A 25,226-nucleotide genomic window follows, 5' to 3' on the forward strand; every position below is an offset into this window, starting at 1 on the left:
TTTGTGCTGATTAGCAGTTTAAAAGTCTGCAAAGGAAGGAAATTTTCAGTTGCCTCTTTCTTTCTTTCTTTCTTTCTTTCTTTCTTTCTTTCTTTCTTTCTTTCTTTCTTTCTTCTTCTTCTTCTTCTTCTTCTTTTTTTTCCTCTTCAGTTCTGTGTGCACTGGGGTAGGAATTACCCTCTTTGCAACTCCTGAGTAACTTGGTTGAACAGATGCATGGTGGAAAGGAACGGTATCAGAAAAAATTTACCTATGTGTCTGTAGCTATGCTCCCAGCTACAAAAGATGAGAAGAACCAGTGATTCCAAGTGAAGTGTGTGTATGTGTGTGTGTGTGTGTGTGTGTGTGTGTGTGCATATGTACGTGTATAGCTCTGATTCCAAGGAGTCCTTCCTTCATTCATCAAATATTTATTGAGCTGTTTATAAATCCCAGGCACTGTGCTAAGCATTAAGATGAAGACAAATTCCCTGCCTTCCGGAGTTTACCATTATTGAGAATGTCAGCCAATAAATAAGTAAACAAATAAAATCATTACAGGAAAGAAACAAAGGGTGACCGTAGAGAAGAATGAAAGGAGGAACTTACTTTTAGAGAGGGTTTTCTGAGAAGGTGACTTTCAAGCCAAGCCAGAAAGGAAGGAAGGCTCACAGGAAAAGAGCCAGAAGAGCAGGGTTCCAGGCAGAGGGGCAGCAAGCGGAAAGCACTGTGGAAGACAGGAATTTGGCATGGTCTTGAGCTGACAGAAGGCTAGAACCTGGAGCGTAGAGAGCTTGGACGTGATTGGCACAGGAAAGGTTAGGGCAGATCTTGTGAGGTCTCCCAGGTTATGGATAAAGAGAAAATGAGTTTAAAGCACAGTGTAGAACTTCAAAGGAATCCAAGCAGTTAAAGCAAGTGGATCTGATTTATGTTTGTAAAAAAAATCACTTTAGCTGTTGCATGAAGAGGGAATTGCAACGGGGAGCAGGATCCGTTGGTATTCCACATGGGGAGTGAGAACAACTTGGACTTGAACTAGGGTGCGATAAAGGGGATTTGTGAGACTGTTTATTGTACTTTTAATAAGATGATATGGGTGGTTTGGGGATTGTTCTGAGAAATAGCACACAGCCCCTGCAGGCAGAAACCTACAAGAGAAACAACCACAGAATATGGAGTTGTGAGACAAGGAGGTTTAAGGTATGTGTTGCCATGCTGCCTCGCAGCAGAGGGATTTGGATGAGCCCCAGGAGGGCTCGGGACTGGGGTGAGTGACATTTAGTGAGCTTCCAGTATGAAAGAGGGCATGCACTGCTGAAAGAAGGCACTGCAGTGCACTGGGGGAACCTGCTCATTAATTCTTACAGCACTTTTGTGTTGGCTGTAGAAGATGAAAGACATTTTCCATTCAATTATTGATCATAAGCATGATATGTGTTGATTAAAATGGCAAGATAATTTGTATCAAATAGAATTTGGTTATCTTTTTTTCCCTGGCTATATTGCAATAAATCATATTTAAGTTTCCCCAAGTGAGTAGGGAACACAGTACCTGCCTCCCCCTTTCTAAGGAAAGAACTATTGTTAAAAGGGTTACTGAATAGCAAGTAAATTATGTTGGTTTTAACCCAAATGCCCACTCTAATTTGGGGCATATACCTTATTAGTAATGTGAAATGCTTCTCAGTGTGTTCTTCTAGGAAGATTAAAGTTTAGGCTTTGGAAGTTTATTTTCATATTTATGTGAAAAAGATACAATTTATTTGTTACGTAGATAATGACAAAGAACAAAGAATAATTTTTAAATTTATAAGAAAAAAGGCAACAAACACAATGGAAAAACGGACAAAGTGAAAGAACACATTTTAGAGAAAAACTCAGTCGGCTAAAAATACATGTAAAAATACTCAACCTCACAATAATCAGGGCAGTGCGATTAAAATATCCTTGAAAACAAACTAGTTCCTCCATACCATGGAATACTATTCAGCAATCACAAAGAGTGGACTGTATGCAATGACATGAACAACTCTCAAAACCTCATGCTGAGTGAAAGAAGCCAGACACAAGAAGTTAAATACTGTGTGTTTCCATTTGTAGGAGAGTCTAGAAAAGGTAAAACTGGAGGGCTAGAAATAAAATCAGTGATTTCAGGGACTGGTGGGGGGGGGGTTGAACTAAAACTTGTTAATTTTACTCTAGGTAAATTATACCTTAGTAAAGCTGATTTAAAAAAAAAAAAAGCAGTGAGGATCTGTGTAACATTTATTGGGCTGTAAGAGTGAGAATATCTAAAACTGAATGTTGTGAAGATATCAGGAAATGGAAGCATTCATGCTCTGCTGGTGTGAGTGACAAGGGACAAAAGAACCCCCTTTGGGAGGAGGAATTCACAATAGCTAGGAAGGTTGAAAATACTTATGCCCTGGGATGCCCCGGCCATTCTGCAGCTGCATGATTACCCAAGAGAAGTCTTGCACATGGGCTCAGGGGAACTATACAGTCAGGGAGGAAGAATATCCTCTGCCATTCAGGGTCCTTCTAGCTGGACTAAGAATCAAATTGACATGAGACAGACTAATGGGAGAAAATAAAATTTGATTTCATACATATGAGAAATCCACCCAAACATGGAAATTCCAAAGATAGGCAAAGTGAGGTACGTATGTCCTTCTGACCAAGGAGAAGGGGGTAGGGGTCTGCGACTTCAAAGGGAATGGATGCAGTCCACAGGAAGATGAAAAGATTAAATGCTTGGTAAAGAGATACTTCTGGGCCACTCAGAAACAATGGATGTAGAGGACTTTGATCAGACCTTGCTAGTTTTCCCCTTATCTACTGTAGTAATTCATATCATAATGTAGTTGTCTATGGTGTGGCTCTCTTCTTGGAACAGGTCCTCTATCTGAATTATTATTAGGTAGCTGAGGAGGGAAGTAAAGAACATTTCTTGTATGTGCTGGGTTTTGATTGCTTTTAACTCAAAATAATCTTTATACCAAAGTGGCCCATCTTGGGACAGCCTGCCTTTATCCCCTACAGTACAAATAAGTTCTGTGCAACCATTTTTTTTTTTTTTTTTTTTTTAAGTAGGCTCTACACCCAGCATGGGGCTTGAACTCATGACTCCACAATCAAGAGTTGCCACTGAGCCAGCCAGGTGCCCCTTCAGGTGCCCCTTACCTTTTGTGAGAGTGAAAAATGGAAACAACCTACACATCCATCAAAAGGGGTTAAATAGGGGCGCCTGGGTGGCTAGGTAGTTAAGCATCTGCCTTCAGCTCAGGCCATGATCCCAGGGTCCTGGAATCGAGTTCCACATCGAGCTTCCTGCTCTGCAGGAAGCCTGCTTCTCCTTCTCCCTCTCCCACTGCCCCTGCTTGTGCTCTTTCTCTCTCTCTGTGCCTCTCTCTGTCAAGTAAATAAATAAAATCTTGAAAAAAGGGGGGGGTTTAAATAGCTTGAAATATTTAAATATACATGTTAACTTCTGTAGAACAGTTCAAATGAATGAACTAAATATAAATGTAGATTTTGAAAACAATTTATGTGGAAAAGAAGTTCAGAATGACACCTTGGGTATGGTATTGTTAAAAAAATAAAACTCAACTGAGTAAATTTTTTAAATCTATGGGCTTTATTCAGTAATTCTTGAATCAGGCAGTATCCCATCTAGCAGATAGAAAAGAGCTCTTGGAAGCTGTACAAAATCAAAGACTACTAGGGGCAAAAGGCAGCACATACAAGGATTAGTAGCAAAAAAGTGCATTGTTTCAGACAAAGTCACTTTCCTTTAGAAGACTGTAGGGGGTCTATTGGGCAGATTAGCTCCCTAGTGCTGACCAGATGATTCTTGATTGACTGGTTAAGATTCAATTTCCAGGATAGGCTGTAACTGTAACCAAGTTAAGTCTTGGTTTGGTTAAGCTCAGCAAAAGCAACTCCGTTTGGGGCTTCTTATCTCATTGTTAACAATTCCAATTATGTGAATTAAAAATACTAGTGCAACATTATATTCTCTTTATAGAATAATAATAAAAGATGTGTTGCTTACACATTAAGTTAAATATGTTGGTTCTTCCTAGGAGTAAAGGGAGATGGAATTTTGAAGAGAAATTTGAGCGACTTTCAACTTAATTTCTTGTATTTATTTATTTAAACAGTGATTTCTGGGGGTGCCTGGCTGGCTCAGTTGGAAAAGCACGTGACTCTTAGTCTCTGTGTTGGGAGTTTGAGCCCCATGTTGGGTTTAGAGCCTACTTAAAAAAATAAATAAAAATAAAAAGTGAGTTCTGAGGCACATATGACAAAATGTTAATATTTAAAAATTCTAGATGGCAATTACATAGGAATTTTTAAATTATATATTCTATATCTAAATTTCTTCATAAAATAAAAACACCTAAGCTACATTGCAAAATTGCCAATGTAGAATTTGTGATTTTTGATCAAGGGGAAACGTTATTACCAAAGACTGATAAATAACTTTGTTTCAGCTCTTTATTGCGATGTAGGTGTATCAGAGTGTTTAGAGATAACAGACCCTAAACTCTTTCAGAGATTAACTTGTTTAGATCTAAGAGAAATCGCATGCCATTCCACTTTTAATTTCATGGTAGTTGTCAAAGACTAGACAAAAAGTCAACTCAGTCTCCTCTTCACAAGATCCGTACAAGACTTATTTATACATGTGTAGTACTTAGGTAGACTTTCCAATGTTTATGTTGGTTCTATAAGAGTTCTTGCTGTTGGAATATAGATGAGCACTCATTGAAGAGGGAGTTTAAATTATGTGTTTCATATTAAGTTAATGAGACTGTAGATACTATACTTATACAAGATACTACTCTATTGTACTTTAATATTTATTGACTTAATTTATGAAAATATATTATGTGCTCAAAAATGATATGACTACATATTTGTCAAATCTTATTTAAAAATTTAGGTTCATTTTAACTTAGGCTTATAATATTATTTCATCTCCTTGCAAAATAATTAGAAAGCTGCGTATATTTTGTATCAATCTAAAGAAGTACCAAAAATTGGCCCCTGAAATGAAAATCTAGGTTCTTATTTACACATACCTGTATTACTTGACCTATAATCAATTCTTGTTGTTGCTGTAAACAATTACCACCAAATTAGTGGCTTAAAAGAACATAGATTTGTTCTCTAAGTTCTGGAGGTTAGAAGCCCCAAAACAAAGTGTCAGCAAAACTACTTCCCTTTAGACCCTCTAGAGGAGAATCTGTTTCTCTGCTTTTTCTAGCTTCTAGAATCCACCTGCTTTCCTTGGCTTATGGCCCCATCCTTCATCTTCAAACCCAACAGTGTAGCATTTTCCAGTTTGTCTTTCTCTGCTCTGCCCTTACCTCACCTGTTCTGACTCTCACCCTCTGCCTTCTTCCTACAAGGAACCTATGATTATATTGGACTCATTCATGTAATCTAGGATAATCTCTCTGTCTTGAGATCCTTAATATAATAACATCTGCTAAGTCCCATTTACCATATAAGGCAACATTCTCACAGGTTCCAGGGATTAGGATGTAGGTTAGGATCTTGTGATGTCTTTATTTCAACAAACACACCACCCTTCATACTATTTTCTGCTTGACCTAACAATGAAATTAAGTGAACTTCTGGTGAAAACATTTTGGTCCATCACTATCACTATATGATATAAAATAGTGATCCTTAAGTGGAGTGTTATGGGAACACAAATCTGCATTGCAAAGTTAATATTAGAAAGTAAAGGTTCTCTAAGTTTGACCCATAGAGTTAAAATAACTTTTGTGTGGGCAGTATACCATCTTTTGTTTTTAAAGTTGAAATCTGTTCAGAATGTGGTATTTTTGTACTGTAACTACATTGTATCATGGATAAAGAATAGGACATATCTCAGAGTATTGTTGCATTTACTAAGTGAGTTATTTTAAAACTGTTACAACAGTGACTGGTGTGTAGCTTTTGCTAAATACATCTTTGTTGCAGTTTTTAATACTACTAGATTCACTGAATTATCAAAAGCCATATTGGCAACATTAAGTAACAGAATTTAGTGGGAGAGAAAAGTGCAAAAATTGATCAAAATAACTCAAAAGGAAAAAAATAGTCTTTTAAGGAAAAAAAAATAACTCAAAAGGACTGGTGCAAAAAATTGATTAAAATAACTCAAAAGGAAAAAATTTTGAGGAATAAAATAAAATAACTCATAAGGACTGTGTCAGGTACTGATTGACTAGAGGGTTAAGTTCTTAAATCCTTTATTCAATAAGTGGTAGTGAACACATAGGATACCAAGTTGTGTATTAAGTTCAGAAATAACGGTGAGCAACTGGAGCGCTATTTACCCTTACAGAGCCTACAGTCTAATTTAGGAAGACTGTTAATAGAGGAACAATAAGTGTTGGGATGGAAATTGTACAGGGTATCAGATTGTATTTTATTTGATTCTTAGAGTCAAGCCAAATTTAACATCTCTGAAGTCAAAAAATGAATATAAATTAGAGATTCATCCAGTAGAATGGAGTCTAAATCAATTCTTAAAACAAATATATGTATATATTTCCCCCTTTATAAGACGGCTTATAAAGCCAAAGTGAAAGATGGGTCAAGCATGAAACAATTCAGTTTCTTACTCATGTGCACACACTGATAATCCCATACTCACCACCACCATTGTCTAGGAACTCAACAGTGATTGTGCTTCTCTAGATGTGTAAAATCAAGAGAGTGATTGTGAAATAGGTAATGATGGGATAATTAGTACTTTTCTGTCTTTTCTTAAAGATTTTATTTATTTGTCAGAGAGAGTGAGAGTATGAGCAGAAGCAGGGAGAGTAGTAGGCAGAGGGAGAAGCAGGCACCCTGCTGGGCAAGGAGCCCAATGTGGAACTTGACTCTAGGACCCCAGGATCAGGACCTGAGTAAAAGGCAGATGCTTAACCAACTGAGCCACCCAGGTGTCCCTTTTCTGCCTTTTCTTAAAGTGAAAATATTTCCATGACTTATTAGAGAAAAAGAAAATTACCTTATAGTGCTTATAGTTTTTATCTTTCCCCCCATTTTCCAAAATGCTTCCTCCTCTCCCCAGTGTTTAGTAGACAATCTACTATAAGTAGATCCTTTCTGATAGACTGCACATAGGAGAGTTTTGAAAACATAACAAGAAGGGTGTCTTAGTCCTTGTCAAAATATTTTCTTGTTGAAAACAGAAAATTTTTGGTGAAAGCTGAAATGCATGTCAGTTTAATTCATGCCTATTATTTCAGGTAAATAATTTCACCAGGAGTTCTTCATTGGTAAAATCAGTGTTTATGTCATGTAAGAGAGTAGCAGGTGTAGTTACTACCAGGGTTGAAAATGTATAAATATTTTCCACCTCCTCCCACCCATGTCCATCTTACTTTTACTTTAATAACTACCACCTATGAATTCCTGTCTGTTAAAACTAAGCAGGGGGCGCCTGGATGGCTTAGTCAAGTTGAGTGTCTGCCCTCAGCTCAGGTCATGAAACCCCTAGTCCTGGGATGGAGCCCTACACAGGGCTCCTTCCTCATCCCTCCCTGCCTGCCCTCTCCCACTCCCCTGCTTGTATTCTGTCTCTCGCTGTCTCTCTCTGTGTCTGTCAAATAAATAATTTTTTTTAAATGTTAAAAAACAAAATAAAAAACTAAGCAAGAAGCAGACGTCTATGGCCATACCACCCTGAATGTTCCGATCTAAAACTAAGCAGGAAATTGTCTTGTAAATCATTAAAATAAGAAAAAAAAATAAATTACTGTCTAACAAAAAATTTCCTGCCTCACTTTTTATAGAAAAGTTACATGAGAAGAAACATGGGAAGACAGGAAATGATCTATTAGTCCCACAAAAGTAGACCTGAATTTGGGGCCCAGAATAGCACAGCATATGTGTGTGTTGCACACACACAGTAAGCTATGATCCTTAGGACCGATTGTGAGAACATTATGCTTATGAAGTGTTCAAGAGGGCACGAATTGCATGGAGCACTGGGTGTTGCACATAAACAATGAATCTTGGAACACTGCATCAAAAACTAATGATGTATTTTATGATGACTAACATAACACAATTTAAAAAAATAAAATATTTTAAAAAGAAAGAAAAAACAAAAACCCTATCTTTTCTCTAGCATTCTTAATTATTTTATGTGGAAATAAGGGCAAAAGGTTCATGACACTTTGAAATACAGTTCGTGACATATGTTTGGAGAGAGGAAACAAAAGGCATGGAATAGAAATCAAAAACTTTCAGAATTAGGGCGAATTCTGGAGACAACAGCATGTGTGGGCCCTGACGGTAGCTTTAGTGTGGACGAGTCACAGCAGACATGTTGGCTTTTTTTAGTGTGTAAGGGCTTTCCAGTCTTTTAGACAAATTACTCTCCTTTGTGCATCTACGGGTGTTTTCTCCTCTGGGATTTTCTTTTTTGTCTCACTTCTCTTTTTACTCTCTGTCCACTCCTGGAGATACCTGCCCTCGTTACTTTGGGCCTCCCATTAGTGATTTTGTTACGGTATCTGCTTTCTGCTATGTTTGCTTCCAGCTGTGAGCCAAAGGAAAGGAAAGCAGCCAGTGTTGATCAGGCGAGGTTATGGACTCATGCTGGGTTCCTTCAGCGATTGACATGGGCTCAAGGAAGATGATTGGCAGGACTTCCCATTTTCTCTCTTACATTTATTGCAGCTAACGTCCTGCTGTATCTGTCCATCGACCAGTGGATAGATCGATCCATTTGTGCATCTGTTTATTTTGGCATGCGGCTTTGCAGTCGAAACAAACGGTACCTGAATGGATTTGATCTGTCACAAGACTGCTGTTGAGATTAACGAATCAGGATTTAGAAGAAGTTGAGACCAAGTTTAACGATGTTTTTGGCAAGTGCAGTTTTAATCATGATATGTTTTCTTCAGTGGAATTTCAGTTCAGTTAAGTATGTAATGAAAACACAGGGGAGTGTTTGAAGAACCGTTTAGTCTCTGTCCAGGTGGCATGCTTCTGGATGGAATTACATGCAATCTAAGAATTGGGGGAAAAAAAAATCCCTTAAAGGTTTACCCCAATCACTAAATAAATAAATAAATAAATATTATTTTTGAGAGAAAGAGAGTTCGTATGTGAGCTGGGCAGGGAAGGTGCAGAGAAAGAGGGGGAGAGAATCCTAAATAGGTTCCACACTCAGCGCTGAGCCCATCACGGGGCTTAATCTCATGACACTGAGATCATGACCCGAGCTGAAGTCAAGAATCAGGTGCTTGACTAACTGAGCCATGCAGGAAACCCACCAAACTGCTTAAACTGTGCAAAAATGTGTATTTAGATGTTAAATATTCAGTGAGATACCTACACATCAATAAGACATCTTTTACATAAACTCGGTTGTATAAATATACATACATGTGTAACAGGGACAGTATTTTTATTTTTATTTTTATTTATTTGTTTAAAGATTTTATTTATTTATCTGACAGAGATCTCAAGCAGGCAGAGAGAGACAGAGGGGGAAGCAAGCTCCCCGCTGAACAGAGAGCCCGACACGAGACTCGATCACAGAACCCCGAGATCACAACCTGAGCCGAAGGCAGAGGCCCAACCCACCGAGACACCCAGGCACCCAGGGACAGTATTTTTAAAGTGATCATATCTAAATAGTTACTTTATTTCTATTTCTTTTTTTTTTTTATTTTAAAAGATTTTATTTATTTATTTGACAGAGAGAGATCACAAGTAGGCAGAGAGACAGACAGAGAGAGAGGGGGAAGCAGGATCCCCGCTGAGCAGTGAGCCCAATGTGGGGCTCCATCCCAAGACCCTTAGTTCATGACCTGAGCAGAAGACAGAGGCTCAACCCACTGAGCCACCCAGGCGCCCTCTATTTCTTTTTGTAGTGGAATTAAGCAGGTTATAATTTACATAAACTGGTAGCACAGCACGTGGGACTCCATATCTTCCCATAGTGTGTTGTATGGTAATACAATTTTAGAATGGGTCGTTAGCCCTTGTGAGGTCCAGGGACGTAGGATAGCAATAGATTGCTATCAAAACCAAAAGAAGATAAGGGGGCGTCTTTTTCCTGTAGAGCCCTCAATCCTCTATTACTTGAAATTACCTCAGTCGTGTATTTTAAACTCAAGATAGGCTGTCTTTCTGCTTCCTGATGATTGTTTTAGTGGTGGATTTGACCATATGTGTATCAGATATGGAAAGTAATGTCCATTAAATGGAGCAAAAATGTTCTTTTAGAGGGAAAGAAAGCGATTTAAATTTTTACATTCTCCTGGGGTCTCATTAAAGTTCTCTTTCTTTAATAGATTGTGCAGCCTAATAGTTGTCAGGAATCCTGCAGTGCACATGGCTGATAGGTTAGTTTACACAGGATTAATTGTGTAATTTTGTAGGCAACCAGCACAGTGAACATTGATTTTTGCATTAGTCCTGTGTGTTGTTTGTAAGAGAGATTCTGCTTTCTATTTTAAGGTGGTGTAACATTTCACTTTTTATTAATTATAATTTCTACCAACATGTTTTATGCCTGATATAATTTATTATAAAAGTTTTTCCTAATTTTTTTTTTCTAATTGCTATGTCCTTCAGAAACTTCATTAATTTTGAGCACTGATGTGTAAAAAAGTGACAGGAGAAAATGCCTTTCACAAAACATTCTCTGACTGGCCAGTTTCCCCATGCCTCCGTCAATAAGTTGCCCGAATCTTTTCTTAGAATACAGAGTAATTCAGTTGCATCTATTCCAGCTATACTTTGAATAACTAATGCAAGAAATAACCTGACAATATTACATTTCTCAAAGCCCAAAATGTGAATGTCCAAAGGAGAGCAGGCTATTCAGAACAGAATCTAGTTTCCAGAATATGTAGATCTCTAGAGTCTCATATTTCCTGAAATATTTGTCCATATGGAAGGAATACAGAAAAGGGTTTTTTGCTTGAATTTTCCAGGTAATTAGGTCAGCTCTCAACTACACAGTGTGTCCACTCTCTGTGGGTATAAAATGCCTATTGGGATTTCAGTGGGATCATTATAACTGGGTTTAGAATATACTTTGTTATATTCTGTGCGCTTTTGAGAAAACAGAAAGTAATGTTAATTGCATGCAATTTAGGCCTTAATCTTTACACTTTTCTTGTCTCGAACTAGCAAATCAATTACTTGCCTGTGTCCCTCTTACTCCCCCCATTTGAGGCTCCATTAGATAAAATTTTCCTCCCTTCATATCATTGTGGTTCCTCCAGTAAAAGGAGCTGAACACCTCTGAGCTTTTGCTGCTTTTGTTTTGTTTTGTTTTGCTTTGCTTTGGGTGGATCCTCCCCCTGCCTTCTCCCCCACCGTGAGTGTCTCAGCGTTATGAAGCACCAACGGGAGCTATACAAAGTGAGTGCTTGAAATGTGTGCTGAGTGACCAACTGGCCCCTCCTGGAAGAACCCTGTTAAACACTTCCTTACCACAGCTTCAAAGAGGGGCTTGCTTCTGAAGGATCAAAGGATCTCTTGTATAATAAATTTGGAGCATTCACGATAAAATGAAGAGAATAACATGTCTTTTAAGCTCCTGTATGACTCCCGGATTATGTGGAGGGACTAAGGAAGTGGTGGTTCTCTCAGGCTTTTGTGTCACCTTAAACAGAAATAGATGAAAGCAAAGCTTAAAACTGACGAAATCCCAAGTAGGGAAGCTCTGGTCTGCAGCTCCTTCACTGGGTCATAACAAACCACCGGCTGATGATTTGAAAAAAATAAATAAGTAAATAAATAAATAAAAAGGAAAGAAAAAAGAAAAGCAAGCAAGAAAGAAAAGATTTCCTTTCCTAGTGAAGGACTGAGTTTGCTTTGTGTCATTTTACACCACGTGCCTTCACAAAGTATGCACACCACTTGTTTTTCTGACATGGACATGGGGTCATGACATTTCTGGGAAAGGACTGGAATTGGAATCACAAATACGGGTTCTGCACTTAACCTTTGTCACTTGCTACGTGTGACATTAAAGAAGTAACTTAACCTTCCTCATTTTTAAATGAATCTAGCAAATTAACACAAACTTGTTTCAAGGAGTAAATGAAAAAAAAATCTTTGTGAGAGTGTTATAAAATGTAAGTTCTCCTATTGTTTTAATATAGGTAGTTTGCAATAAAATTCGATTAAACAATTACAACAGATTTTAGCTCTCTGCTTTGAGGCCGAATAGTCATTTTTTACATTGAACTTTGTCTTGAGTAGTTTGAATAATGTTTGAAAACATTGTAATTGTGTTCAATATAGTGGATACATGAAGATGCATATATGCTTCTGGAGAGGGTCCTTAGCTTTCTCTGGATTTTCAAATGCATCGGTGAGCCTCATGGGTTTAAGAACCCCTTAACTAGATAAATCATCACCAATTTCCATTTCGCATTAATTGGTAGTACTGGTACTATAGTTCTGGGTACCTGAGGAATGAGTTTAATGTATTGGTTTATATTCACTAAGAGTTTTTGTCTACTGGAAATTCTACTGGGGGAGAAAAATCAAAGCAGATGAGAGCTCTAAATTAACTTTCCCCAGTATTTCTTTAAAAATTGTTTTTGTTATTTCCCATAATTAAGGCAGATTCTTTTTTCTTTCTTTCCTCACCACCACAATCACCACCATCTATTCCTCTTTTGCTTGAAATGTGTAGATAACTGCAGACGCACAATTTTATGGAAAACTGAAACAGACCTAGTCCACAGGTGAACTTTTACATCTAGTAAAGTAGGACTGCTTTAAATATGGTATTTTTCTAAATGTTGACTTTTAATATCTAAATCTTTTAATATCTAAGTAGAGAATGTTTATGTTAATGGCAATTTTCAACTGACAGTGTATCTTTAGACTTTTTTTTTTAAGATTTTATTTGTCTATTTGACAAGAGAGAGAGATCACAAGTAGGCAGAGAGGCAGGCAGAGAGAGAGGGGGATGCAGGCTTCCTTCTGAGCAGAGAGCCTGATGCGGGGCTTGATCCCAGGACCCTGAGATCACGACCTGAGCCGAAAGCAGAGGCTTAACCTACTGAACCACCCAGGCACCCCAATATCTTTAGTTTTTTTTCCTGTTCTCTATCACCCCAAATGTATCTCACTGTAAATGTGTTGGTGTAATCCTTAACTCTACTTTCAACTTACCTAGCCCAATACAAGTTTTATTGTAATAAATACTTATCAAAATATCGCAATTGATATTCTACCGTTAACATTATCAAAAATCTTTGGATCACCTTATATTTCTAATTGATTTGCTGATCACTTTTTGACTGGAGTAAAAAACATTTGCTAGTGAGTTTATATAAAACAATAATTACGTTAGACATTGCCTATTTTTTAAAAATTTTATTTATTTATTTGACAGAGAGAGAGAGAGCACCAGTAGGCAGAGAGGCAGGCGGCGGGGGATGGGGGGGAAGCAGGTTCCCCGCTGAGCAGAGACCCCCCAATGCAGGGCTTGATCCCAGGACCCTGAGATCTTGACCTGAGCCAAAGACAGAGCCTTAACCCACTGAGCCACCCAGGCGCCCAACATTACCTATTTTTAATTGAAACATTGTTTTGTTTTTTTTTGTTTTTGTTTTTGTTTTAGCTTTACTGAGGTATAACTGACACATAAAAATTGTGTATATTTAAAGCATGCAACATGATTCTGTCTACATATACAGAGCCAAATGATTACTACAGTCAAGCTAATTGACATATCCACACCTCACGTAGTTACTGTGTGTGGGGGTCAGTGGGGAAGGATCTACTCTCTTAGCAAATTTCAAGTACACAATAAAGTATTATTAACTTCAGCGGTATATTAGCTCCCCAGAACTTAATCATTTTGTAACTGAACGTTTGTACCCTTTGACCACCATCTCTATAAATGCCACCACCCAAGTCCCTGGCAGCCAGCACTCTACTCTGTGCTTCTCTAAGTTTGACTTTTTCAGATGACACAAGCATAAATGAGATCATACAGCATTTTCACTTTAGCGTCTGACTTACTTCCATAGCATAATGTCCTCTGGGTTCATCCATGTTGTTGCAAATGGCAATAATTCCTTCTTTTTTATGGCTGAGTCACATTTCTGTGTGTGTGTGTGTGTGTCACTGTTTCTTTATCCCTTCATCCAACAACAGATACCTAGGTTGTTTATAGCTTGGTTATTGTGAATAATGCCTTAATTAACATAGGAATGCACATATTGCTTGGGCATACTGATTTCATTGACATTATCTCTGTTACGTGGTTTACCATTTATAAAATCTTTTTTTTTTTTTTTTTCCATTTATAAAATCTTATTGCCACACTGTGCGGGTGGTGAGGCAGATTTTTGGTAGTTCCAGTTTAAAAAAGGAAGATGCAGAAGTTCGTGGTGGCTGTGACCTACATAAGGGTACATCTAGTGAGTACCAGAGTGGGTGTCTGTGTTCCCCGTCGTAGAATTTTATAACATATCTAGAATTTTCTAAGCTGCTTTGCTCCCTTCTCTGCACAAAGACCTTCTCTGAAAAGAACCAAGGAGCACTTAAAATTCTTCCTTTAAGGTAAGGGCTGAACTTGACATCTTAGACAAAATCAATTCTGTTGCTTCTTTTCTCCCCTTTTTCTTTGCTTCCTAATGAATAAGACATCCAGTATCATTGCAACCTTGAGTTTATCTGAAAATACACAGATATGAAACGGAGTTATCATCCTGATATATAATTTGAACTTGTCATTTCCTTCTAAAAACTCAATGGTCTTCTGTTCCAAGATTAAATTCTCTAAGCAAGACATTCAGAGTTCTTCACACCTTTATTGCAATTCAACCTTTTAGTCTCGAAGTCTCTTTTATCTACTCTTTGCCCTCATCTTCAGCCTCTCAAACTTCATGGGTCTTGTTGACTATGCCTTGATTTCCTAAGCTTCTTAGTTTCCTCTCCGGCTATCCTACAGCAAGCCCCACCCCCACCCGAATGCCATTCTTTTTATAGCTTTATAAACTGAGCCATTTACTTACCTAGCTCAAATAACTATGCAGGTTTGGAGGAAAAAAATTAGGATTTTGATATCTTCTCTTGTTTATTTTGATAAAAAAAATTCATGATCATTAAAAATTATTATTTTTTAAAGATTTTATTTATTTATTTGACAGACAGAGATCACAAGGAGGCAGGGAGGCAGAGAGGCAGGCAGAGAGAGAGGGAGAAGCATGCTCCCCGCTGAGCAAAAAGCCTGATGCGGGGCTCCATCCCAGGACCCTGGGACCATGACCTGAGCCGAAGGCAGAGGCTTTAACCCACTGAGCCACCCAGGTGCCCCGATCATTAAAAATTATTAAATTAGATCATCTTCAGTCTCTCCTTGTCTCTTCCAGTGTTACTTCCCATGAAGCTATAGAATCATACTTTTTTTTTTAATTGGCAAAATTGAGCTCATACTTCTTATAAAATTTTGTAGTACTTTATTTCATATAATTTTGTAACATAAATTTCTCTCAGCTTTCAATATTCTTTGCAAACACAAGTTTTTAAAACTACAAAGTTGTCTAATACAGTCTTTTCTAGGTACTTATTATTTCTCTATTACTGAGCATTTAGGTTGTTACCACATTTTATTGTTATAAATTACAGTGACTAAAGATGATTTTACATTAATGTTTGAGCATATATCAATGTATTTAAACTCAGGCTAGTTTTCTATTTGTGTGAAGACTGGCTTAAGCAGAACATAAAATGGTGTGTTAGATTATTCAATCAGGTACAATGTTTGTAATTTTATGTAGAGATATACAGTGTATGACTTTTCATATTTGTATGTATATAAATGTGTGTGGGGGGGCGCCTGGGTGGCTCAGTGGGTTAAAGCCTCTGCCTTCGGCTCAGGTCATGGTCCCAGGGTCCTGGGATTGAGCCGCGCATCGGGCTCTCTGGTGCAGGGAGCCTGCTTCCTCCTCTCTCTCTCTCTGCCTGCCTCCCTGCCTGCTTGTGATCTCTCTCTGTGTCAAATAAATAAAATCTTTAAAAAATAAAATAATAAAATAAATAAATAAATAAAAAACGTGTGTATGTATAGCACTAGTGAATATTGACAAATTAACTGGGGAAGGAAATGCACTTAGTTTTTACCTTTGACAGATGATTTTTATTATATATATATGCATATGTGTATGTGTGTATATTTACATAGACAAGTATACACAGATACATATGTGTGTATATATGTGTATACATTAGCTCTTTGTAGTTTACCAGATCTCTACAGTTGGGCCTTTTTTTTTTTTTTAAGATTTTTTATTTATTTATTTGACAGAGAGAGAGAGATCACAAGTAGGCAGAGAGGCAGGCAGAGAGAGAGAGAGGAGGAAGCAGGCTCCCTGCGCCAGAGAGCCCGATGCGCGGCTCAATCCCAGGACCCTGGGACCATGACCTGAGCCGAAGGCAGAGGCTTTAACCCACTGAGCCACACAGGCACCCCCAGTTGGGCCTTTTTTACTCATAGTAAAGCCCCCCCCAAAAAAGCAAAAAAATGCTAAAAACCTAACCCATAAGTTATCCACCTTAACCAATTGCCATCTCCTTCAAAGCCTTTCTCATATGACATCGTAGGTAAAAAAATGAGTTTCTCATGGGTAGAATAGTAAAACCACTTGAAAATCGTTTGTCTCCTAAGGTTCCCTGTGGTGTGAGACCACTGCAGTATTGTTACTGTAGCTATTGATACTAAAATACAGACAGTACTGAAAAATATTAGGACTGTATATGAAGTACAGAAACTTAGCCTTCTTTTGAGGAAGAGTTAGAGAGCATAGCCCTACGTGTGCTTTGGGAAAGATGAGAGGAAAGCGGGGATTCTAAGGTCCATAGGACAATGTGGCAACAACCGTGGAGGCCGGTCCGGGCTTGAAAGCTGTTTGAGCAAATACTCTGACCAAAGCAGCAGGTGGAATGGCTCAAGCGGGAAACTGGGAATAATATCCTGGGATAGGATTTGTTTGGACAAGTTCTTATTTCAGGGACACAGGGCTCTCCATTCATGGGCAGGCCTTGACCACAGTGCCGGACACAGAGTAGTCAAGTAATAAATACTTGAATGAATGAACAAAGATGCCCTTATAGGATGCTTTCAGACAGAAAATCCTAATAATAGCGATATTAACTAGTTTTCATACCTAAGTGTGCCTCAAAGAGTTTCAGGCAGTTTTCATATGTACTTTAGTATGAATTTTAATGACTGGGAATTCCATTGTTTAGTCATGATTGAAAATATGAAAATAGGGATGCCTGGGTGGCTCAGTGGATTAAAGTCTCTGCCTTCGGCTCAGGTCATGATCTCAGGGTCCTGGGATTGAGCTCTGCATCAGGCTCTCTGCTCAGCAGGGAGCCTGCTTCCTCCTCTCTCTCTGCCTGCCTCTCTGCCTACTTGTGATCTCTGTCCAATAAATGAATAAAATCTTAAAAAAAAAAAAGAAAATACGAAAATATGTGTGGTCACTAAATTTGCAGCCCTAAAGAGCAAGAACTGGTTTTAAAATGTTCTGATGCTGTGACAATACCTTTGGCAGTATTTAAGACTATCACAGTTATAAAGCTGTATCCTGGAGAAATGGCTTTGTAATCGTAGGCAATATGTAAATTCATTGTGCCTCATTGTCTTCTTATCTTTAACATGAGGAACTTAAAAACCAAAAAGTGTCTACCTCATAGTGCTGTAAGGATAAACTGAATTCATAAAATATAAAACAGAGCAGTGCCTGGCATACAGCAAGCCCCACATAAATGTATCCTATTATCATTACTAAATGAGCCTGACCTTGGTATTAGCTTGTCCGCTACCACCTGGTTTGATCAGGCTTTAGTCAAAAGGAGAGCTTTGCTTTTCTGATCTATGAGATTATCATCAGATACGTTTTGGATCATATACAAAAGCAAGGTGGTCCTCAGTCAGTCGTGTTGAGAATTGCAGATTTGTTATGGACATTTGTACTTCCTGGGGAGACAATCTACAGTTGCATTAGAAAGTAATATAAAAGCAGAGCTAGATCCTATTTGAGATCTAAAAGATTATCTATTTAATTTATTCTTAACGTAAAACATTGACATTTTTGCTTACTACTTTCAAAACCCTTTCAAACACAATTTCATTTGATGTAGCACAGTCGACAGAATAGAGAAAATGGAGAATGTTCCTCCCTATCGCACAGCAAGGTGATAAACAGGGGATGAAGAGGTACATAAGAGGGACTCTGGCCTCTGGTAGATGGGGTTTTTAAGTTGTATGATTTGGAAAAACAATAGCTTCTCTCTTGGTGTCATGGGGGTCTAGTCCAAGCTTTGTGGTTAGACTCGGTAATGTGGTGGAATCTTGCCTCTCCAGGGTTGGAAGGGTACTCATGATTGGAAGACTAAAGATGGTACCATGAGGGGCCTGTGCCTTGTAGATGTGGCCTGTGGCCCCGGGACCTGCTCTACCACTGGTATTTTGCTATAAGAAACTGCCATAAACTCTTATGAGAAACCTTCCTCTCTGAGAGGGATTCCTGTAGGGGATCCTGTAGGAGATTAGTCACATTGATCCTCACCTCTTGGAATAAATCCTGCCCACAGTTGATTGCAGAGAAAATGAGGAGTTGCATAATTTTCCCAAGGTGACACAGCTAGGAAGTGGCCGAGCTCATTCATTCAAAAAAGTATTTATTGATCACCGCTGTGTACTGCACACTGGGTCTGGCTCAAAACTCCAAAGTTCTGGCGTGTAATTGATAGCATTGGTCAGATCCAGGTCCTTCTAAGAGGTCAGCCATCCATAGAGAAAGGAAGGGTTCTTGAGAGGTATATTGGTTCTCCACGATGTTCTCAAATGGCAGAGTCTCAAATACTCTTAAAGTAGGGTATAAACCCTGCTCTCTGTTTTGTTCTTTTTTTAAGATTTTATTTATTTATTTGTCAGGGATCACAAGTAGGCAGAGAGGCAGGCAGAGAGAGAAAGAAGGGGAAGCAGACTCCCTGCTGAGAAGAAAGCCCGATGTGGGGCTCGATCCCAGGACCCTGAAATCATGACCTGAGCCGAAGGCAGAGGCTTACTCCACTGAGCCACCCAGGTGCCCCAACCCTGCTCTTTGTTAATAAACTCTGAGTTCACTTGCCAAAAATAGGTCTCAACCTTTCCGGAAGCTAGGTATTTCTTTGACATTCATGACCTGTCATGGTAATAGAATTCTATTGTATATGATTTACTCTCAATTTATTTCTGAGGGAATCTCCCTCCTTTAAGTTATAAAAGTCCAAGGTCATAGAAAACTTAATCATATTCACCTCATCTGTATCTTTCAAGATTTTATTCATTTTGATCTATCTGTTTTGTGTATTCATCTTTCCACAGTTTGGATTTCTAATCATTTAGTCTTCCCTTGTATAAACATTGATGACCCCACCTTCTCTAATATTTTATTTGCCCTACTCTTTCAGCTCCATTATCAGAGCAATTTTTTCCTGTAATTGCAATTTTTTTTTAAGATTTATTTATTTATTTGAGAGAGAAAGAGAGAGCTCAAGCACACATGAGCAGGAGAGGGGCAGAGGGAGAGGGAGAATCTCAAGCAGACTCCCCGCTGAGCATAGAGCCCAACACAGGGCTCCATCCCCGGACCCTGCGATCACCACCTGAGCCAAAATCTAGAGTTGGCTGCTTAACCGACTGAGTCACCCAGGCACTCCTTTACTGTAGTCATAAACTTTTAAGGCAAAAAGAAACTGTAAAAAATAATTGTCAGCATTCTCATGTTGTAAATGAGGCTACTGAGACCTAAATTGGCTAAGAAACTTGCTGTTAATAAGCAGTGTTAATGATAGAGCTAGCAATAAAATTCACATGGTCTTCTGACTTGCTCTGGAATATTCTTTGCAAATTTCTCTACATGATGCTTTAGCCTCCTTATGATAGATAAATGTATGACTTCAAAAAGTATACATTTTTTATTTATTTAAAAACATAAAAAAAAACTACCAGGTAGTCCTTTTCTCAAACTGAAGGTATATTACCTGAATGGTGGAATAAGGAAGTCAGGCTAGTGTAGATAAAGCCATGACCTTCCAGTTACATGGACAGGTTCCCATCATGACTGTGCCACTTGCTCTCATCATGACCTTATCCAGGCTCCCTAATCTATTTGAATTAAGTGCATCTTCTATAAAATTAGAGTCAGTTGTACCTAACTTAGAGGGCACTTGTGAATAACACATAAATTATTTAGTACAACGTGCAACACAAAGCAGGTCTTCAATTAATGTTAGAAGAAAAATCATATATGACCCTTAGCAGGGGGTCAGTATTGTTTTGAGTAAACACATGCTGAAATAGTGGTCAGAACTATCAGGGTCTATTTTCTTCCAGAGTATTCCTTCAAATATATTCATAGGAACAAACTCAATATTTTTCCCCAAGTTTTTATTTAAATTCTAGTTAGTTAATATATAGTGCAAAATTTAGCATTTTCATATTGCTTGTATAAGGATTTGCTTATAAATCATTGTCCAAAGCAACTTTTGCTGTTGATTTAGTTTTCCCAATTCTTGTTTTATTGTGCATCATTTTATGTTAAGCATATTGAAGAATTTCTGTTGTCTGCTCATTTTTACTGTACTACCAGCTTATATTCTAAGGAATATTATATGAATCATATGTTATTTTCTTTCTAAAAGATACTATATTCATTCAAAAGAATCAAATTGAGCATCTTGATACACATTTTGAGCATATGGACTTCAACTATTTGAATCAAGAGCTCATTCCTGCCAGGTACATGCTTGTTGATGAGAGAATGAGAGGTGTGTTCAATCCCTGTTTTTTAAGAATATTGACCCAAATATTGACTGAAAGCTGAGGTGCTCTCAGTCTGTGTAAAATCACTAAACCATCTCCAGTGTTTTGAAGATTAATTGAGATTAGGTACATTTTTAAAATAAAGGAAAATAAAAACAGAAAAAAATAGCCACTCTTGATTCCAAATACATACATATACTGTACACACGCACACACACAACACAAACATACAGAATAGGTATTTTCCTTCGCTGTACATTTATTAAGCAACTGATATTTGACACTATGACAGCCACTGTGCTTGAGTACTAGGGAGGCAAAAATTAAAGAGTCCCCCCCCACCGCCACCCCCAACTGGGCTTAAGGAACTCATAAGCTTGAAAAACATTGTTGAAGAAATCCTTTTCTGTCTTACGAGAATAAGACCTGTAACTGCTTGCACATGTGGTTTATAGAGCATTTATCAAGGTTCCTGTGTCACCATTTGTGGCTGTGTGGTTTCCTCCCGTTGACTGAGTTTCAGTGATGTCTGATCAAGTGCTCCTCCCAGCCTCCTTGACTGCCTCTGGGTGGTAACAGGGATCTGTGCTCCCTCTCTGGTTACTGCCCTTCTAGATCCCTGCCCTGAACTAAGCATTTTATACAAGCTAGTCCTTATCCTTCAAACCTATCCTGCAAGATAGATACCATTATCTCTTATTTACTTTTAAGACCATTGACATTCCAACAGGTTATGTCATTAGCCTGAAGTCACACAGGGAGTAAGGACACACTTTATTTTCAGCTTCTCTGTCTCTTTTTTCTGTATGTTACAGTGTCCCTTTTGAAAGGCACAGTGGCGGTAGGGTGGTGACTCCTCCCCTAATGGTGTTGTGACAGTCATACCCGTGACTGTCAGATTGAGTTAGTGCTATTTTTTTTTGTTTGTTTGTTTTTTTTTGGTATGTGTAGCTTTCATACATTCAATCATTAATTCACCCAAAATGTATTTATTAAGCTTCATTATGGGGCCAGGCAGTGACCCTGGGGTTACAGTAATAGTTGAAATGTGCTTTCATTGAACTCAAGATTTATTGTGTAAAATACAGAGTGAAAACTAGCAAGAATATTATGACAACCATTTGGTCCTTTGTTAATTTTGTCTAGAATGCCTTTGCAATTTACATATAATATGTTATAAATTCAGTAAGTAAAGAGAATTCACCTTAAAAATATGCTAGCAAGGTGCCATGTAGAAAAGTGATTTATTATCTCCAAATAATTCTTATGTAGCCAACTTTTCCTCCAGGATTGGAAGAGATCACCACTTCTTTCGCTAAGCACCTGATGAAGTCATTGCTTTGCTTTCAGGGGCCACATTGTGTGGAAAACACTATTTTCAAATACTAAATAACCCCAGCAGTAAGATGTCCATATTAGGAAGGCTTGAGAACCTGAGTTTACCTGATTCAGAGCTGTTGCCACAGGTGTACTATTCACTGAGTAGACCAACCTCATCCACTTTCTCACCTTTTTTTTTTTAATTTTTTAAAAAAAGATTTTATTTATTTACTTGAGAGAGAGAAAGTGAAAGAGAGAGAGCTCGGGAGGGTCAGAGGGAGAAGAAGGCCCCTGCTGAGTGGGGAGCCCGGTGTGGGACTTGATCCTGGGACTCCAGGATTATGACCTGAGCCGAAGGCAGTCGCTTAACCAACTGAGCCACCTAGGCGTCCCCACCTTCCCACCTTGAATGCCTTTTGCTTTTGAGAAAGTTCCATTTCTCTCTCTAGCGTGCTTTTTCTTTCATTCTGAGTTTTGTTTCCTTAAGTGAGTGCAGTTTCATTTGATATACCTGCACTGTGTATTTATATATTTTTTTCATTCATGCTTTTTTCTTTCCTCAGTAAAAAAGCAACCAACCAACAAGGGCCTAAAGGCCCATTTTGCTTTAATATACTTCAAAATTCTTTAGATTTTTCCCGTCAGTTTTTCTATTCCCCCCCCCCTTTGCATTCGGTAGGTATATTTATTCAAATCTCTTGAGTAGAGGAAACTTAGGGACTTTGGAGAAAGCAACAAACAACTATTTGCTAAGAATAGAAAATAAGATATTGCTATCTATCAATGATGGTGGGAGAAAGGAAGAAGTCTTGTAGATTAAATAAATTCAAAGAATTATATATCCTGATAAATACCATAAAAGTAAAATGAGAAAGACCTTTTCTTAGACTACTGTATGGTTGTGTGTGTGTGTGCATACTCATCACTTAAACTGGTTGAGCCTAGACCTCCAATATATGCATATCCCAATTGTCCAGACACAGAGTATGCTAAATATTACTACAAGAAAACAGAAAAGGAAACAAGAATTAGAAGTGAGATAAAATGATTTTAAAATAGCATGTACACTCATAGATGTATATATAATTATTTTAATGTCAACATAAAGGTTTTAATATATGTTATAATTTCAAATATATATATGTGTATATACACACACACATATAAAAGTGTTGCATTCTAAAGGATTATCTGTGTACCCCATTTTAGAGATCATATACCTGTAACATAAAATAATGCAAGCCCTAATAATAAGAGATAATCCTTTATATTCACCCACGCCGCGCCCGCGCGCGTGCGCCCACACACACACACACACACACACACACACACACACACACACACGGTGACGGGATTAGTTACAAAGAACTTATATCCATGATTAATGGGAATGCTTTCTCAACCCAAGTCGAATGAAGTAGATGAGAGCTCAGCAGACATATGCTGTTGCTGTGAGCATACAAATAAGTCTGATCAGTAGCTACAGTCTTCATGCCTAATGCCAAACAACAGTCTTGAAAATGCTCAGTGAGAGGGTGGCTAATTCAGCACGGGCACTGATCTCTGTTGTCATGGGTGCCCCTGAGAGTGTTAAGAATGTGGGAGCCATTGGGAAAAGCCCCCTGCAGGGGCTGTATGACATGGATGGGTTTGGAGAGACGTCTCAGAGAGATTTAATATTGGACCTATAAACATGTCCCCCTGGCTGTACAAATACCCGATGTGTGACATTCCTTATCCCTGGGATAGATAGAGGACGTTCTACATCACATCATTTAAGTTCAGCCTCATTCGGTGGGACAGGACATCAGCAGATCCCATTCGTAATCAACATAGGGAAATATTTCGTTTCTTCCTTTCCCTTTTGAATGATGGCTGTAACACATAGAAGATGCTGGACACAACAAAATGATGGTGATTTTCTGTGCTCCTCTAGTAAGGTCAAACTCTTCTGTTTGCCTGTAGAACTCAATAAACGCGGTAATACTCTAGCAATGTGTGCCATGGACCCACTGACTAGGAGCCATAGTAAATGTTGTTTTATGCATTGTTAGTCTTCCGTAAACAAATCTCTCTGTTACAATAATGCAAATAATAATGGTGTCAAAAGTAGGCCTAAAGGGTTTGCAATGAGGTCACTAAACCAAAGTAGACAGAGCACAGTCTGTGCAGTATGTCACTTGGTCAATTGGACAGCAGTCGGGACTATTCTTACACTTGCCAGGGTAGAATTTGTTTTTCAGTGTATTGGTGTGAAGTTCTCTGTGAAGGATTACAATCTGTTTATAACTTTTTGGCAACAGCTTTTGGATTAAGGCCAAAGATACTGTCAAATAATGCAAAGAAAGGGAATTGAGTTGCTTGGATATTTTAACCATTCTTCTATTTTTTAGAGCCAAAAATATTGTAGTTTTATAATTATCTTTAATTAGTAATTTCTACCAGAATGAGTTAGAGTTACTGGATAGAATTTAGCTCTTCTGAATGATGCTCGTTAAGTTATGACAACTGGTATGCAAAACCAGTTCTTTGACTCTTTTGACTGTCCTTATGCTCAACAGAACGGCATCTGAAAAAAGGCTTATAAGCAATCTTTTAGGGATTGAGAGCCAATCCTCAAATCATCCAGGAATTAACAGTAAACGGATTATGTGTATTGGTTGAAACACTTCTCTTATTCCTTATGCTGATTTTTTAAAGAGATGAGAGCCTTGGAATTAGCACACCTGGGTGAGAGCTGGTCTCTTGAATTGAAGGCTTATGTTAACTGTGTAATTCATTGAGTTCTGGTCTTGGAGAGAGCTTCCTGAGAGAGCACTCATCGTTTTAGGCTCTACTGTTCTATGTTGACACATTGGTTATAGCCTCAGACAAAAGCAAGTGGCTATTATGAAGAGCAGGTCATGGAGGAATGCCAAGTAGAAAATTCCTGTATACTGTGGCCTGTTGCAAAATACTTGAATTTGTGAGAGAAGACATGTCAATAACTTTTTCAATGAGAAGTGTAATTATGTGGCTGTTTTCTGCATCTCTGTCCTTTCTGCTTCATTCATTCATAGATAAGAATCGGTAGGATGTCTTT

Source organism: Enhydra lutris, unplaced genomic scaffold (assembly GCF_002288905.1).
Source record: "Enhydra lutris kenyoni isolate GAN:26980312 unplaced genomic scaffold, ASM228890v2 scaffoldscaffold10, whole genome shotgun sequence".
In the NCBI taxonomy this organism is placed as follows: domain Eukaryota; kingdom Metazoa; phylum Chordata; class Mammalia; order Carnivora; family Mustelidae; genus Enhydra; species Enhydra lutris.